Raw genomic sequence first — 14,553 nt, 5'->3', positions numbered from 1 at the left:
GGATTTCAAACTTTGTCTATTTTAAATAAAAGGCTATTGTCCCCGAACCGGATCATAACCATTCTGTATCTGCCGGATGTTTTCCTACTCACTTAACCAATCTATAACCTTTTACAGATTGTTTGTATACTCCTCACAACTTTCATCCCTACCTATTCTCCTTCAATGCCTCTCTATTGTCGCCTGGCTTGATGGGTCTGCTCTCACTTGGTTCCATTCTTATCTGTCTAATTGAATCAAAAGTCCGAGCTCGAGAACTCCCTGCCTAAACCTTCACTAAACCATTTTGCGATATCCGACAGTAATAATAATAATCTTTCGTAGTGTCACACGATTCTGTCTACACCTCCTGCTGCCTCAGGAAGGCAGACAGCATTATCAGAGACCCCCCCCCCCCCCCCCCCCATCCCAGGCATTACCTTCTTCCAGACCCTTCCATCAGGCAGAAGGTACAGAAGTCTGAAGACCCGCACATTCAGACATAGGAACAGCTTCTTCCCCACAGCTACTAGACTCCTCAACGACTCCCCCCTCGGACTGATCTGTTCCCTGTAAGAACACTGTTCACGATGCCCTATGCTGCTCTTGCTCATGTATTTGCTTTGTTTGGCCCCTTGTTCCGCACTGTAACCAATCACTTTGTCGATGTACCATTTGTCAATGTTCTCTGTGGATTATTCTTTTTGTCTACTATGTACGTAATGTGTACTTGGCAGCAGAAAAATACTTTTCACTGTGCATCTGTGCATGTGACAAATCAAATCAAGTAGGCTTGCATTGGCGAACGAGTCAACACGCGAAGCGGCGGGAAGGATGCTTCGCCGCATCCAGAAGAGCTGGACGGGCGGGCAACCTCTCCCCTGGGGTTAGAGGGGGGCGTGAATTGGAAGGAAGCCTTTGCCGAGGTGGTGAGGGAGCAGCTGCAGGCATTCAAGGCAGAGTTAAAAGCAGACGCAGAGGCCGCAGCACAGGCAGCAGCGACCAGGGCCATGTCAGGGGTGCAGCAGGTTCTGACCAGATTGGAGAAGAAAGTGGATGCCCAAGGGAAGATACTGGAAACCCAAGGGAAGATACTGGAAGCCCAGGGGGCAACCATTAAAGAGCTGGAGAAGGCAGCGACTGACGCGAGCGACCGGGTCATATCCCTGGAGAGGGGAATGGTGAAACTGAGTGCAACACAGGGGAGCCTGAAGGGCAGGGTAGACGACCAGGAGATCAGCTCGAGAAGGCAAAATATCAAGATAGTGGGCCTGCCAGAGGGGATAGAGGGTAGAAGTCCCACAACATTCGTGGCTGCGATGCTGGGCTCCTTAGTGGGGCGGGAAACTTTTCCCACCCCACCGGAAATGGACAGAGCTCATCGGTCACTGCGCCCGAAGCCCAAGGAAGGGGAAAAACCGAGAGCAGTTATAGCCAGACTGCACCGGTACCGGGATAGGGAGACAATCCTGCGCTGGGCCAAGGAGAATAGAGCCTGCAATTGGGACGGGCACGCCATCCGAATCTACGAGGATTTTGGAGCGGACATAGCTAAGAGACGGGCGGAGTTCAACAGAGCGAAAGCAGCTCTCTATAAGAACAAAGTACGTTTTGGTATGCTGTACCCAGCAAAACTCTGGGTCACATACCAACACAAGGAATATTTCTTTACAGCCCCTGCCGAGGCGAATAAATTCGTCGAGGAGCACGGGCTGGAAAAACGCCATGGGAAGTAGGGACGAGGGGCCCATGGCAAGGAGACACGTCATGCCGACGGGGGGGTGGGGAGGGGCGAGGCAAAGCCAGCCCCCTCCCCCCTGGCAGAAACACCCAGAACGGAAAACAACCCAATGCCCTAGGGCCCGCTTCAGGTGGGAGGCCAGGCCCCGGCACGAGGGAACGGGAGTACTGGAGAGGGGAGAGGGGAAGCGGGACAGCAACCTCCGGGAGGGGAGCCACCGTGCTAGCAGGAAAGCTAGCGAAGGGGGCGCGCAACAGAGCAGGGCCGCAGCGCACCCCCAACAGGGGGGAAGGCGCCAGGCAGGGGAGGGGGAGGATCACCCATCAAAGGTGGGAGAGCAAATGGGGACAGGAATGGGGGAGAGAGGGGCAATGGAGGGGTACACAGGGGTATCCCCGAAAGGGATAGAGCGGGGGGGGGGGGGCACCCGGGGGGCGAGAGACCAGGGAGGGGAAACGCAGGGACGAAGGGACAAAAGAGGCCAGTAAGGGAATAGGGCCACAAAGTGCCACAGACAAGGGCTCGAAACAGGGAACTGCTGCAAGCACCCACCCAGTACGGTCTGTGGGTGAAGGGGCCCCCCGGAGTGCAGGGGACTACCCGCGTGGCGGACACAAAGTGGACGGCCATGGCGGGTGTCCCCGGGACAAGGGGGAACCCCGGAGCGCAGGGACCCGACCGCATGGGGAGAGCAGTGATAGTGGACATCCTGGACGGCCCCCTAACATAGGGAAACCCCAGAGGGCAGGGGCGCGTCCACCGGACAAATATGGTTAACCCCACAGGAGCAAGGGGGCAGAAGCCCCCCACCAGAATAGTCACCTGGAACGTAAGGGGACTTAACGGCCCAGTGAAGAGATCTAGAGTCCTCACCCACCTTAGAAACATGAGGGCCGACATAGTCTTCCTCCAAGAGACGCACTTGAGGGAGCGGGACCAACTGCGGGTAAGAAAGGGCTGGGTGGGACAAACCTATCATTCCTGTTATGGGGCAAGGGCCAGGGGGGTGGCGATCCTGATTGGCAAGAGGACAATGTTTAGGGCGACAAAGACGGTTACGGACCCAGGGGGACGGTATGTCATGGTCAGCGGGGCCCTGGATGGGGCGCCGGTAGTTCTAGTTAACGTGTACGCGCCCAACTGGGACGACACGAGCTTCATCCAAAAGACCATGGCAGAAATCCCGGACATAGCGACGCACCGACTAATCATGGGGGGGGACTTCAACTGTGTACAGGACCCAACGACGGACAGATCAAACCCCAGAACGGGGAAAACCTCAAACATGGCAAGGGAACTCAGCCACTATATGGAGCAGATGGGAGCAGTAGACCCCTGGAGATTCGCCCACCCGGGGGAGAAAGAATTCTCTTTCTTCTCCCCAGTACACAACGTGTACACCAGAATTGACTTCTTTGTGGTGGGGAAAACGGTGCTTCCAGAGATAGACAAGGTGGAATACTCCGCAATTGTGATATCAGACCACGCTCCACACTACATGGATGTGCGGCTAGAGACGGGAAGGGCCCAGCGCCCCAAATGGAGGTTGGACGGTGCCTTACTAGCTGACAAGGCCTTCAGCGAAAGGATAGCGCAGGCCATAGCGGAGTACACTGAGATCAACCAAAACGGGGAGGTCTCACCCTCCACGTTCTGGGAAGCGCTTAAGGCCGTACTAAGAGGGGAAATCATAGCCTACAAAGCGCAAAGAGATAGGGAGGAAAGGGTGGCTAGGCAGAAGCTGGTCGACTCCATACTGGAGGTAGACCATAAATACTCCGAGGCCCCGACTGTAGAACTCCTGGCGGAGAGAAAAGAATTACAAAGGAACTTTGACCTGCTCTCCACCAGGAAAGCAGTACACCAACTCCGCCAGGCACGCGGGGCCCTATACGAACACGGAGACAAAGCCAGCCGCCTGTTGGCCCACCAGCTGAGAAAGCAGGCAGCCAGCAGAGAAATCGCGCAAATCAGAGATACCAGAGGCACGTTGGAAACAGAACCAGAGAAGATTAACAAAACCTTCAAGGCCTTCTACCAAGAGCTGTACACCTCAGAGCCCCCAACGGGGAAGGCTGGGATGAACCGGTTTCTTGACGGACTGAACATACCAGTTGTGGGAGAGGGCAGAAAACGGGATCTGGAAGCACCACTAGCACTGGGAGAGATCATGGAGAGCATTAGCTCCATGCAGGCGGGGAAGGCGCCGGGACCGGACGGATTCCCGGCGGACTTCTACAAAAAATTTGCGACAGCGCTGGCCCCGCACATGCGGGAGATGTTCACAGACTCGCTAGCTAGGGGCACGTTGCCACCCACGTTAGCACAGGCCTCAATCTCGCTGATACCTAAGAAAGACAAAGACCCAACGGAATGTGGGTCATACAGACCCATATCTCTGCTGAACGCAGACGCCAAAATACTGGCCAAAATCCTAGCCAAAAGGCTAGAAGACTGTGTACCTGAGGTGGTCACAGAGGACCAGACGGGCTTTGTCAAAGGTAGACAGCTGACCGCGAACATCAGGCGCCTGCTGAACGTGATAATGACCCCCTCCGGGGAGAGAACACAAGAGGTGATCGTCTCCCTGGACGCAGAAAAGGCCTTCGACAGAGTCGAATGGAAATACCTCATAGAGGTACTGGAGCGGTTCGGGCTTGGAACAGGGTTCACCGCTTGGGTAAAGCTCCTGTACAACGCTCCCATGGCGAGTGTACAGACCAACAATACCAACTCCCAATACTTCCAGCTGCACAGGGGCACCAGACAAGGATGCCCACTGTCCCCGCTGCTGTTCGCACTAGCAATCGAACCGCTAGCAATCGCGCTCAGGGCAGCAAAAAATTGGAGGGGGATCCGAAGGGGAGGTAGAGAGCACAGAGTCTCACTCTATGCGGATGATCTGCTCCTCTATATCTCGGACCCACAAAGCAGCATGGACGGAATCATCGCGCTCCTGAAAGAGTTTGGAGCCTTCTCGGGCTACAAACTCAACATGAGCAAAAGTGAGATCTTCCCATTACACCCGCAAGGGGGGGGGGCAGCACTAAAGGGGCTGCCGTTCAAACAAGCCCGACATAAATTCCGCTACCTGGGGATCCAAATAGCCCATGACTGGAAAGGGATCCACAAATGGAACCTCACCAGCCTGACGGAGGAAGTTAAAAAGGACCTGCAAAGATGGAACACACTCCCGCTCTCCCTCGCGGGGAGAGTTCAGACGATCAAAATGAACGTACTGCCCAGGTTCCTCTTCCTGTTTAGATCCATTCCGATCTACATCCCCAAGGCCTTTTCAAAGCGCTGGACAAACTCATCATGGCGTTCGTATGGGGGGGTAAAAATGCTAGGATCCCAAAGAAGGTCTTACAAAAAACAAAAACCAGGGGAGGGTTAGCCCTCCCGAATCTACAATTCTACCACTGGGCAGCAACAGCCGAGCGAGTAAGGGGATGGATCCAGGAGCCAGAAGCTGAGTGGGTGCGTGCGGAGGAGGCCTCCTGCATGGGAACCTCCCTCCGGGCCCTCGCCACGGCAGCACTCCCATCCCCACCCAAAAAACACTCCAGCAGCCCAGTGGTGACAGCCACCCTCCAATCCTGGAACCAACTGCGGCAGCAACTTGGCCTGACCAAAATGTCGAACAGGGCTCCCATCTGCAACAACCATAGGTTCAAACCAGCACTGACCGACGCCACCTTCAAAAGGTGGAGGCAGGACGGGGGGACACTGTCAGTCAGGGACCTGTACACGGACGACAGGATCGCAACACTGGACGAACTGACAGAGAAATTTCAGCTAGCTGGGGGGAACGAGCTACGGTACCTGCAGCTCAAAAACTTCCTACGAAAGGAGACAAGGACGTACCCACAACCGCCACGACAGACACTACTGGAAGACCTACTGGACGCAAGTATCCTAGAGAAAGGGAACTGTAGTGACATGTATGACCGACTGGTAGATAGGGACGACACCGTACTGGACGCAACAAGGAGGAAATGGGAGGACGACCTGGGGATGGAGATCGGGTGGGGACTCTGGAGCGAAGCACTGCATAGGGTCAACTCCACCTCCACGTGCGCAAGGCTCAGCCTGACGCAACTAAAAGTGGTACATAGAGCCCACTTAACAAGAACCCGTATGAGTAGGTTCTTCCCGGAGGTGGAAGACAGATGTGAACGGTGCCAAAGAGGCCCGGCCAACCACGCCCACATGTTCTGGTCCTGCCCCAGACTCGTGGAGTACTGGACAGCCTTCTTCGAGGTAATGTCCAAAGTGGTGGGAGTGAGGGTGGAGCCATGCCCGATAGTGGCGGTCTTCGGGGTTTCAGAACAGCCAGATCTATTCCTGGGGAGGAGGGCGGATGCCCTTGCCTTTGCCTCCCTGATCGCCCGCCGTAGAATCCTGTTTGGCTGGCGGTCAGCAGCACCGCCCAGAGCTGCGGACTGGCTGTCCGACCTCTCGGAATCTCTCCAAATGGAGAAAATCAAATTTGCCATCCGAGGGTCGGACGACGGCTTCCACAGAACGTGGGAGCCATTCATGCGACTGTTCCGGGACCTATTTGTGGCCAATGTACAAGAGGAAGAATAGTCGGGGGAAGGTAGCGGGAGGGGGGGGGGGGGGGGCTACAGGTTCGTTACGGGGGTTCGATGGCTAGCTAAGGCCCAAAACCAAGCTAAATAAACATGTTGAGGGGGGGAGGGGGGGGGGGGGCGCAGTTACTACTACGAAGATGCTTACCTGTAAATATGTGTGTTAATTTTTGCGTGTTTGTTTTTGTTTGTGTTTGTTTTTTTTTTTTTTTTCTCTCTCCTAACAATTTGTAATTTGTTCAATATAAAATACGAAAACTGAATAAAAACATTTATAAAAAAAAAAAGTAGGCTTGCATTAACACTGCAATTAAATTACTGTGAAAATCCCCTAATCGCCACCAGTGAATTCCAAGCGGTGGAGTTCAATTGTTTAGAAGGTGCTGTCGAAGGATCTTTGGCAAGTGGCTGCAATGCAAATTGTTGTTGGTACACTTTACGATATCCTTGGGAAGTCTGTGCCCCAGAAGGCTTTCATACAATCATAGAATTTACAGTGCAGTAGGAGGCTATTCGGCCCATCGAGTCTGCACTGGCCCTTTGAAAGGGCACCCCATTTAAGCCCACACTTCCAACCTATCCCAATAACCCCACCCAACCTTTTTCGACACTAAGGGCAATTTAGCACGGCAAATCCACCTAACCAGCGCATCTTTGGACTGTGGGAGCACTCGGAGGAAACCTACGCAGATACAGGGAGAAAAACGTGCAGACAATGACCCAAGCCGGGAATCGAACCTGGGACCCTGGAGCTGTGAAGCAACTGTGCTACCGTGCTGCCCCGTGCTTTGGACATGAAGGGATACAAAGATAGGGCAGGATAATGGAGTTGTGATAGAAAATCAACCGTGATTTTATTGAATGGCAGAACAGGCAATGAGGTCATTGGGTCGACACCTATTTCTTGTGCAACCGTGGTGCACTGGTGGTGAAGCGAGTGGATGTTTACTGTGGTGTGGAGGTATTAGCAATTTCTATAGAAGGGGAAGCTAGATGGGCACAATAACCTTCTAATCTGCACTTATTTTGGTGAGTTTTGTGGTCTTTCAATACGTGTAGGGCAAGGAAGTGAAACAGGAATCAAAGGAGTCTACTGGCACCCTGTGGCTCAATGTGGTATTGCATAGTATATTTTTTGAAGTGGATTCAATGTAAAACTAGACCAAAACAGGGTTCAGAATCTGCACTCAGAACAGTATGAGCAACATAACAGGAATCCCTGTTCAGATCCTGCAACTATTTATGGAAAATCTGTATGTACCTCAACCTCTTTGATCAACATCTCTGGATGTTCTTATCCAACAAAAACCTGTTGATCCCAGTCTTGGGAATTTAAATTGACTCTGCCCCCCCCCCCCCCCCCCCCCCCCCCCACAAAGATCCATTTCCTGTCTGGAGAAAGATTTCCAGATTACTGCCCGCCCTTGTGTGATTAAAATGCTTCTTGATTTCATTCCTAAATGGCCTGGCTCTAATTTTAAGTTGGTTCTGAACTTGTCCACCAGAGAACATAGAACATTACAGCGCAGTACAGGCCTTTCGGCCCTCAATGTTGCGCCGTCCTGTGAAACCCCTCTAAAGCCCATCTACACTATTCCCTGATCGTCCATATGCCTATCCAATGACCATTTGAATACGTTTAGTGTTGGCGAGTCCACTACTGTTGCAGGCAGGGCATTCCACGCCCTTACTACTCTCTGAGTAAAGAACCTACCTCTGACATCTGTCCTATATCTACCTCCCCTCAATATAAAGCTATGTCCCCTCGTGTTGGACATCACCATCCGAGGAAAAAGACTCTCAATGTCCACCCTATCTAATCCTCTGATCATCTTGTATGCCTCAATTAAGTCACCTCTTAACCTTCTTCTCGCTAACGAAAACAGCCTCAGGTCCTTCAGCCTTTCCTCATAAGATCTTCCTTCCATACCTGGCAACTAGTAACTGGACACCAGTCAGAATATTTACCATCAACCACCACCCTTTGTCTTCTATCAGCTAGCTAATTTCTGATCCAAACTGCTAAATCACCCTGAATCCCATGCCTCTGTATTTTCTGCAATAGCCTACCGTGGGGAACCTTATCAAACGCTTTACTGAAATCCATATACACCACATCAACTGCTTTACCCTCATCCACCTGTTTGGTCACCTTCTCAAAGAACTCAATGAGGTTTAGAACATAGAACATAGAACAGTACATAGAACAGTACAGCACAGAACAGGCCCTTCGGCCCTCGATGTTGTGCCGAGCAATGATCGCCCTACTCAAACCCACGTATCCACCCTATACCTGTAACCCAAGAACCCCCCCCCCCCACCCTAACCTTACTTTTAAGGACACTAAGGGCAATTTATCATGGCCAATCCACCTAACCCGCACATCTTTGGACTGTGGGAGGAAACCGGAGCACCCGGAGGAAACCCACGCACACACGGGGAGGACGTGCAGCCTCCGCACAGACAGTGACCCAAGCCGGAATCGAACCTGGGGCCCTGGAGCTGTGAAGCATTTATGCTAACCACCATGCTACCGTGCTGCCCCACAGGGGCATGACTTGAGGCATGACCTACCCTTCACAAAACCATGTTGACTATCTCTAATTATTCCTTTCCAGATGATTGATTATACATCCTATCTCTTATAAACCTTTCCAAGACTTTTCCCACAACAGAAGTAAGGCTCACTGGTCTATAGTTACCGGGGTTATCTCTACTCCCCTTCTTGAACAAGGGGGCAACATTTGCTATCCTCCAGTCTTCTGGCACTATTTCTGTACACAAAGATAACTTAAAGATCAAAGCCAAAGGCTCAGCAATCTCCTCCCTGGCTTCCCAGAGAATCCTAGGATAAATCCCATCCGGCCCAGGGGACTTACCTATTTTCATACTTTCCAGAATTGCTAACACCTCCTCCTTATGAACCTCAAGCCCTTCTAGTCTAGTAGCCTGTATCTCAGTATTCTCCTCGACAACTTTGTCTTTTTCCTGTGTGAATACAGATGAAAAATACTCATTTAGCACCTCTCCTATCTCCTTGGACTCGCACAACTTCCCACTACTGTCCTTGACTGGGCCTACTCTTACCTTAGTCATTCTTTTATTCCTGACATATCCATTGTGCCCATCCCCTACAGTTTCCCTCTCCAGCCGATGCATCCGAAGTCTTGCCTCATTGCATCATAATTGCCTTTCCCCCAGCTATAATCGAATTGTGGTCACTATCACCAAAGTGCTCACCTACCACCAAATCTAACACCTGTCCTGGTTCATTACCCAGTACCAAATCCAATATGGCCTCGCCTCTCATTGGCCTATCTACATACTGCATCAGGAAACCCTCCTGCACACATTGGACAAAAATGGACCCATCTAAAGTACTCGAACTATAGTGTTTGCGGTCAATAATTGGAAAGTTAAAGTCCCCCATAACAAAATAGCTTCTCTCTCTACACCCTATCAATTACTTTTATCATTTTAAATGCCTTAAGTAGATTCTCCATAGATGTTTGTTATGTAAGTATATCAAGCAACAAAGGTGGATAAATCGAGTTAAGATACTGATCAATCATGAAGATGTTTCCATGTTTCGAGGAGACCAAACCCAAGGACCACAATAATAATCTCTATTGGTGTCACGAGTAGGCTTACATTAACACTGCAATGAAGTTACTGTGACAATCCCCTGGTCGCCACATTCCGGCGCCTGTTCGGGTACACGGAGGGAGAATTCAGAATGTCCAATTCACCTAACAGCACGTCTTTCGGGATTTGTGGGAGGAAATAGAAGCACCCGGAGGAAACCCACGCAGACTCAGGGAGAACATGCAGACTCCGCACAGAAAGTGTCCCAATCAGGAATCGAACCCGGATCCCTGGCGTTTTGAAGCAACAGTGCTGAACCACTATGCTACCATGCTGCCAATATATGGTGGTGCCTAATACATCCAAAAGGGAATTCGGGAAAGATTTCTTTACCCAGGGTGGGTTAGAAAGTGGAACTCGCTATACACAGAGTAGTTGAAGTGACTAGCGTAGATGCAATTATAAGGGAAGCTGGCTAGGTTCACGAAAGCAATAGTAATTGAAGGATATAGTTTCAGGGTTAAATGAAATAGGATGGGTGGAGTCTGCAAAAGAAGCATAAATGCCTAAATTGTCTGTTTCTGTGCTGTACACTATGATTTAACGAAACGATGGAACAGGTTCAAGGGGCCGAATGGCCTGGCCCTGTTGTTGCTGGGCAATGAGGCGAGTGGGTGTGTGAGCCTTTAACTGCAGCTTGTCTACACACCCCTGCGAGCAGTTTGTAAGAAACAAAAGATCATGTATAATTTTATAGGGTGAAGGTGGTTACACTGTTTGTTTTGCATAGATCTCTCGCGGTGACAGTCCTGTAAATCTCACTATCGACCTGCCCAGGCTTCATAACAAATTAAAACCTTCAGTCTGACAGCTCGTAGCTCTGCATTGGGTTGACATTGATTCCATACCCATTTCCTGCCCAAAATCGCACTTCAGATTTATCTGGAAGGGTGACAAGACTTCAGGTTTTCATCAGTCCCGTGACTTGTAAACTTGTCAGCCTGAAAGAAACAGGACGATGAGGCTGATTAGGTCAGCCCTTGGTGCGACGGGTGGAAATATTCCGTCAGACCTCTGTACAAATATATAAAGGTTCACTTCCAATTACTCGCTTGCCAATAGCAGATTAAGCTTATGAGCAGCTGGCCAATTGTTTGGCTCTATGCGAATTGAAGGGGGGGGGGGGGTTACTGGAGTCAATGCAATCAGCAGATTCGGGTAGGGAAGGGGCTGAGAAAGAGAATGAGACAGTGGGTTTGAGCATCTCTGTCTTCCACAGTTCACCCCCCCCCCACTTTGCCCACTGACCTCCACGCCAATTCCACTGCCTGCTCTGCTCTGACTTGTTGGAAGATCAGCATCTCTCACGTTGAAATAATTATCGTCGATGCTCGGGCCAAAGCAAGAAGCTACCACCAACACCCGCCCCTCCCAACACACGCCCCCCTCACCCCTCCCACTCTCCACAAGGGATTCAGCAAACCTCTCGTCATCAGATTTGTTTTGGCCGAACCTTTGACAGAATCTGCACCGCAATGTATTTATTTTGCAAATTTCCGCACTGTGGAAAATTCAGAGCTCGGATTTCCAGCGGTCACTTTGTGTCAGTGAGGAGTCAAGGCGAGAAAGTTAAAACCGTTTATCAAGCACCATGAACGTACAGAGCACCATCCAGTTCCCCCCACCTCTCCCCACTTCCAACCCAACCATACGAAGGACGGCAACATCTTACAACATGCCAAGCTTTTCATCAAACTCTTATTTTCTAATCTTGAATTTCTTACTCATGGGGCAGATGCAGCACGGGTTCGATATTGGTTTGGATGCACCTTGTGAGCTTTTCCTCATTTTCAACTCCATTGACATTCCCACAAGCACTTGATCGTACATAAACTTACCTGGAGAATACAACACAAGCAGGCCATTAGGTCCAATGTTGACATTTACTAGAAACTCCTTCAATCCTTCCTCATCCAACTTTCAATATAACCTTCCATTCGTTATTAATAATAATAATAATCTTCATTAGTGTCACAAGTAGGCTTATGTTAATACTGCAATGAAGTTACTGTGAAAATCCCCTAGTCGCCACATTCCGTCGCCTGTTCGGGTACACAGGGAGAATTCAGAATGTCTAATTCACCTAACAAGCACGTCTTTCGGGACTTGTGGGAGGAAAATGAAGGAAATCCGTGCAGACTCCACACAGACAGTGACCCAAGCCAGGAATGGAACCTGGGAGCCTGGCGCTGTGAAGCGACTGTGCTACCGTACCGCCCTATTCCCTTCTCTATTGTATGTTTTTCCAGTTCCCTTTGAATATACTATTCTCCTCAATCTCTCCCTGTGGTATTGAGTTCCAAATTCTAGCCATTCTCTGGATAAAAGATTTGTTCCTCCTGAGTTCCCCATTGGGTTTATTTTTGACCGTCTTATGTCGGAGTGCTCGTCCCTACGTTTGGAAATACGCTCGCGGTGTTTACTCTTGTCAAAACCCTTTCATAATTTTGAAGACCCCTGTTAGATCGCTCCTCACTCGGCCTCCTCTCTTCAAGAGAAAAGAGTTCCATTGGGTGAGACCCGGCAAGAAAGTACACTTGGGGAAGTGTTCTCTGTCATCCTGAAACTTTTGGAGAACTGAACTGACTGGGAGGACAATCCAGCGATTGTGTTGGGGGGGGGAGAGGAAAATCCAGCGATTGTGTTGGGGGGGGGAGAGGAAAATCCAGCGATTGTGTTGGGGGGGGGGGGGGTAATCTGGTGGAGGTAAAACCAGTTATTGCACTTCGTTTCCTGACAGCAAAGTTGGGTTAAAATGGCCCCTCTTCTGTCCCTCACCAGAAATATGGTTCACTGGCACGGTTCCTGAGAATAAATACAGAAAAGAAATAGTTCCCTGGCTTATTTCAAATCGAAAATTACTTATATTTTAAACTTGTGCTTGTAAATGACTTGTAATCTATGATTTCCCATGTCAGTGATGAGTGAGAGGTGTCAGGTAAGCCCTACTCAAACTGCCCCGGGAACGTAGGAAACGTTAACCCAGTTTGAGAGCTGAATAAATTATGTAAATACTGAATAAATAAATCTTCATTTAATCCACTTTTGCGGCATAAAGCGAACATTCTCCTTGGTGCTTTGGTGTCTGAAATGTGATTAGTCAAGAAGGTAAAGAGCTGAATTAAACTGGTCCAAATGTATTTCCATCATAGGGTCTGGAGTGAGGGATGTATTTTGATCATTTTCTGATATTCGGCCCTATTCCCAACCCCTCCAATAGTGGAGCTCCCCATTTCTTAAACTCTTCCGGTGGATGTGGCCAGTGTTTCGTGCACCTAATTTCCCTTGAGAACTGAGTGACTATTTCAGAGGGCTGTAAATAATTGCTGTGAATCGGGAGTCACATCTAGGCCAGATGAGGTAAGGATGTCTGATATTTCTTTCCTAAAGGATATCAGTGAACGAGATGGATTTCTACAGCAATCAAGGATAATTTCATGCACCATTACAGAGGCCTGCTTTCAGTTCCGACTTGCTTTTAGCTACCCATGTTTCCAGAGCCTCTAGATTACTGGTCTAGTTACATTACCACTGTTCCCCCATCTCTGTTGGCCCATTGAACAGAATTTAGAAAATGGCTAGATGTGAGCTGACAAGTGGCAGGTAGCATTCACGCCACACGTATGCCAGGTTAAGACCATCGCCAACAAGACAAAGTTTAGTGTCTCTTGCTGACCATCAATGGTGCCAACAAAAATCCACTTCACGCATTATCAAAGTCCAGGAGGATCATCTCCCAGAAGCTAAACTAGACTGGTCATATCAGCAACATGGCCCCAAGAGCAAGAAAGAACTCTTATTTCTGTACCGCCATTCAAGACTTCAGGAAGACCCAAAGTGCTTGACAGATAATTATATACCATTGAACTGACTTCATTGTTGTAATGTAGGAAGTGTGGAAGCTAATTTGAGAACAGCAAGATCTCACAATATGATAACTACTACATAATCTGTTCATTTTAGTAATGAGGGATAAATATTGGCGCAAGTGGCCAGGAAGTACTTCTCTACTTTGAAAGAGCACCATGGAAACTTTTACTTCCACCTGAGAGGGTCGATGGAGCATCTCATTTGAAAGATGGTGCCTCCAACAATCCAGCACTCCTTCAGTACTTTGTTGGGGGATTGTCAGCCTGTGCGCAAATCCTTTGGGACATGAATCCACAACCCAAAGACATGAGCAGTAGCACTGAGCTACGGTGGAGAAGAAACCAATCAAAATGACTCCTCTCTTGACCTTACAATGCCTGGCTACTATTTAACTGGATGGCCACAATGGTGAAACTGTTTTTTAAATTCCTTTTTTAAATTATGAATTTTAATTTTTTTTGAAATCCATGGTGTCGACCACGGCTCAGTTGGCAGTACTCTTCACTCTGGCTCCCAAAGTTTTGGGTTCGAGATCCCTGCCCAGTGAAGCATTTCAGGCTCCTTCATTAAATGTTTGCAAGGTAAAGATAGATAGATTTTCGAAGAATAAAGTGTTCTGGCGTTCAGGCCGGAAAGTGGAGCTGAGTCCACAAAGGATCAGCCATGATCTCATTGAATGGCAGAGCAGGCTCGAAGGGACAAATGGCCCACTCCTGCTCCTAG

Source organism: Scyliorhinus canicula, chromosome 2 (genome assembly GCF_902713615.1).
Source record: "Scyliorhinus canicula chromosome 2, sScyCan1.1, whole genome shotgun sequence".
Classification (NCBI taxonomy): domain Eukaryota; kingdom Metazoa; phylum Chordata; class Chondrichthyes; order Carcharhiniformes; family Scyliorhinidae; genus Scyliorhinus; species Scyliorhinus canicula.
This window is presented reverse-complemented; position numbering follows the sequence as displayed.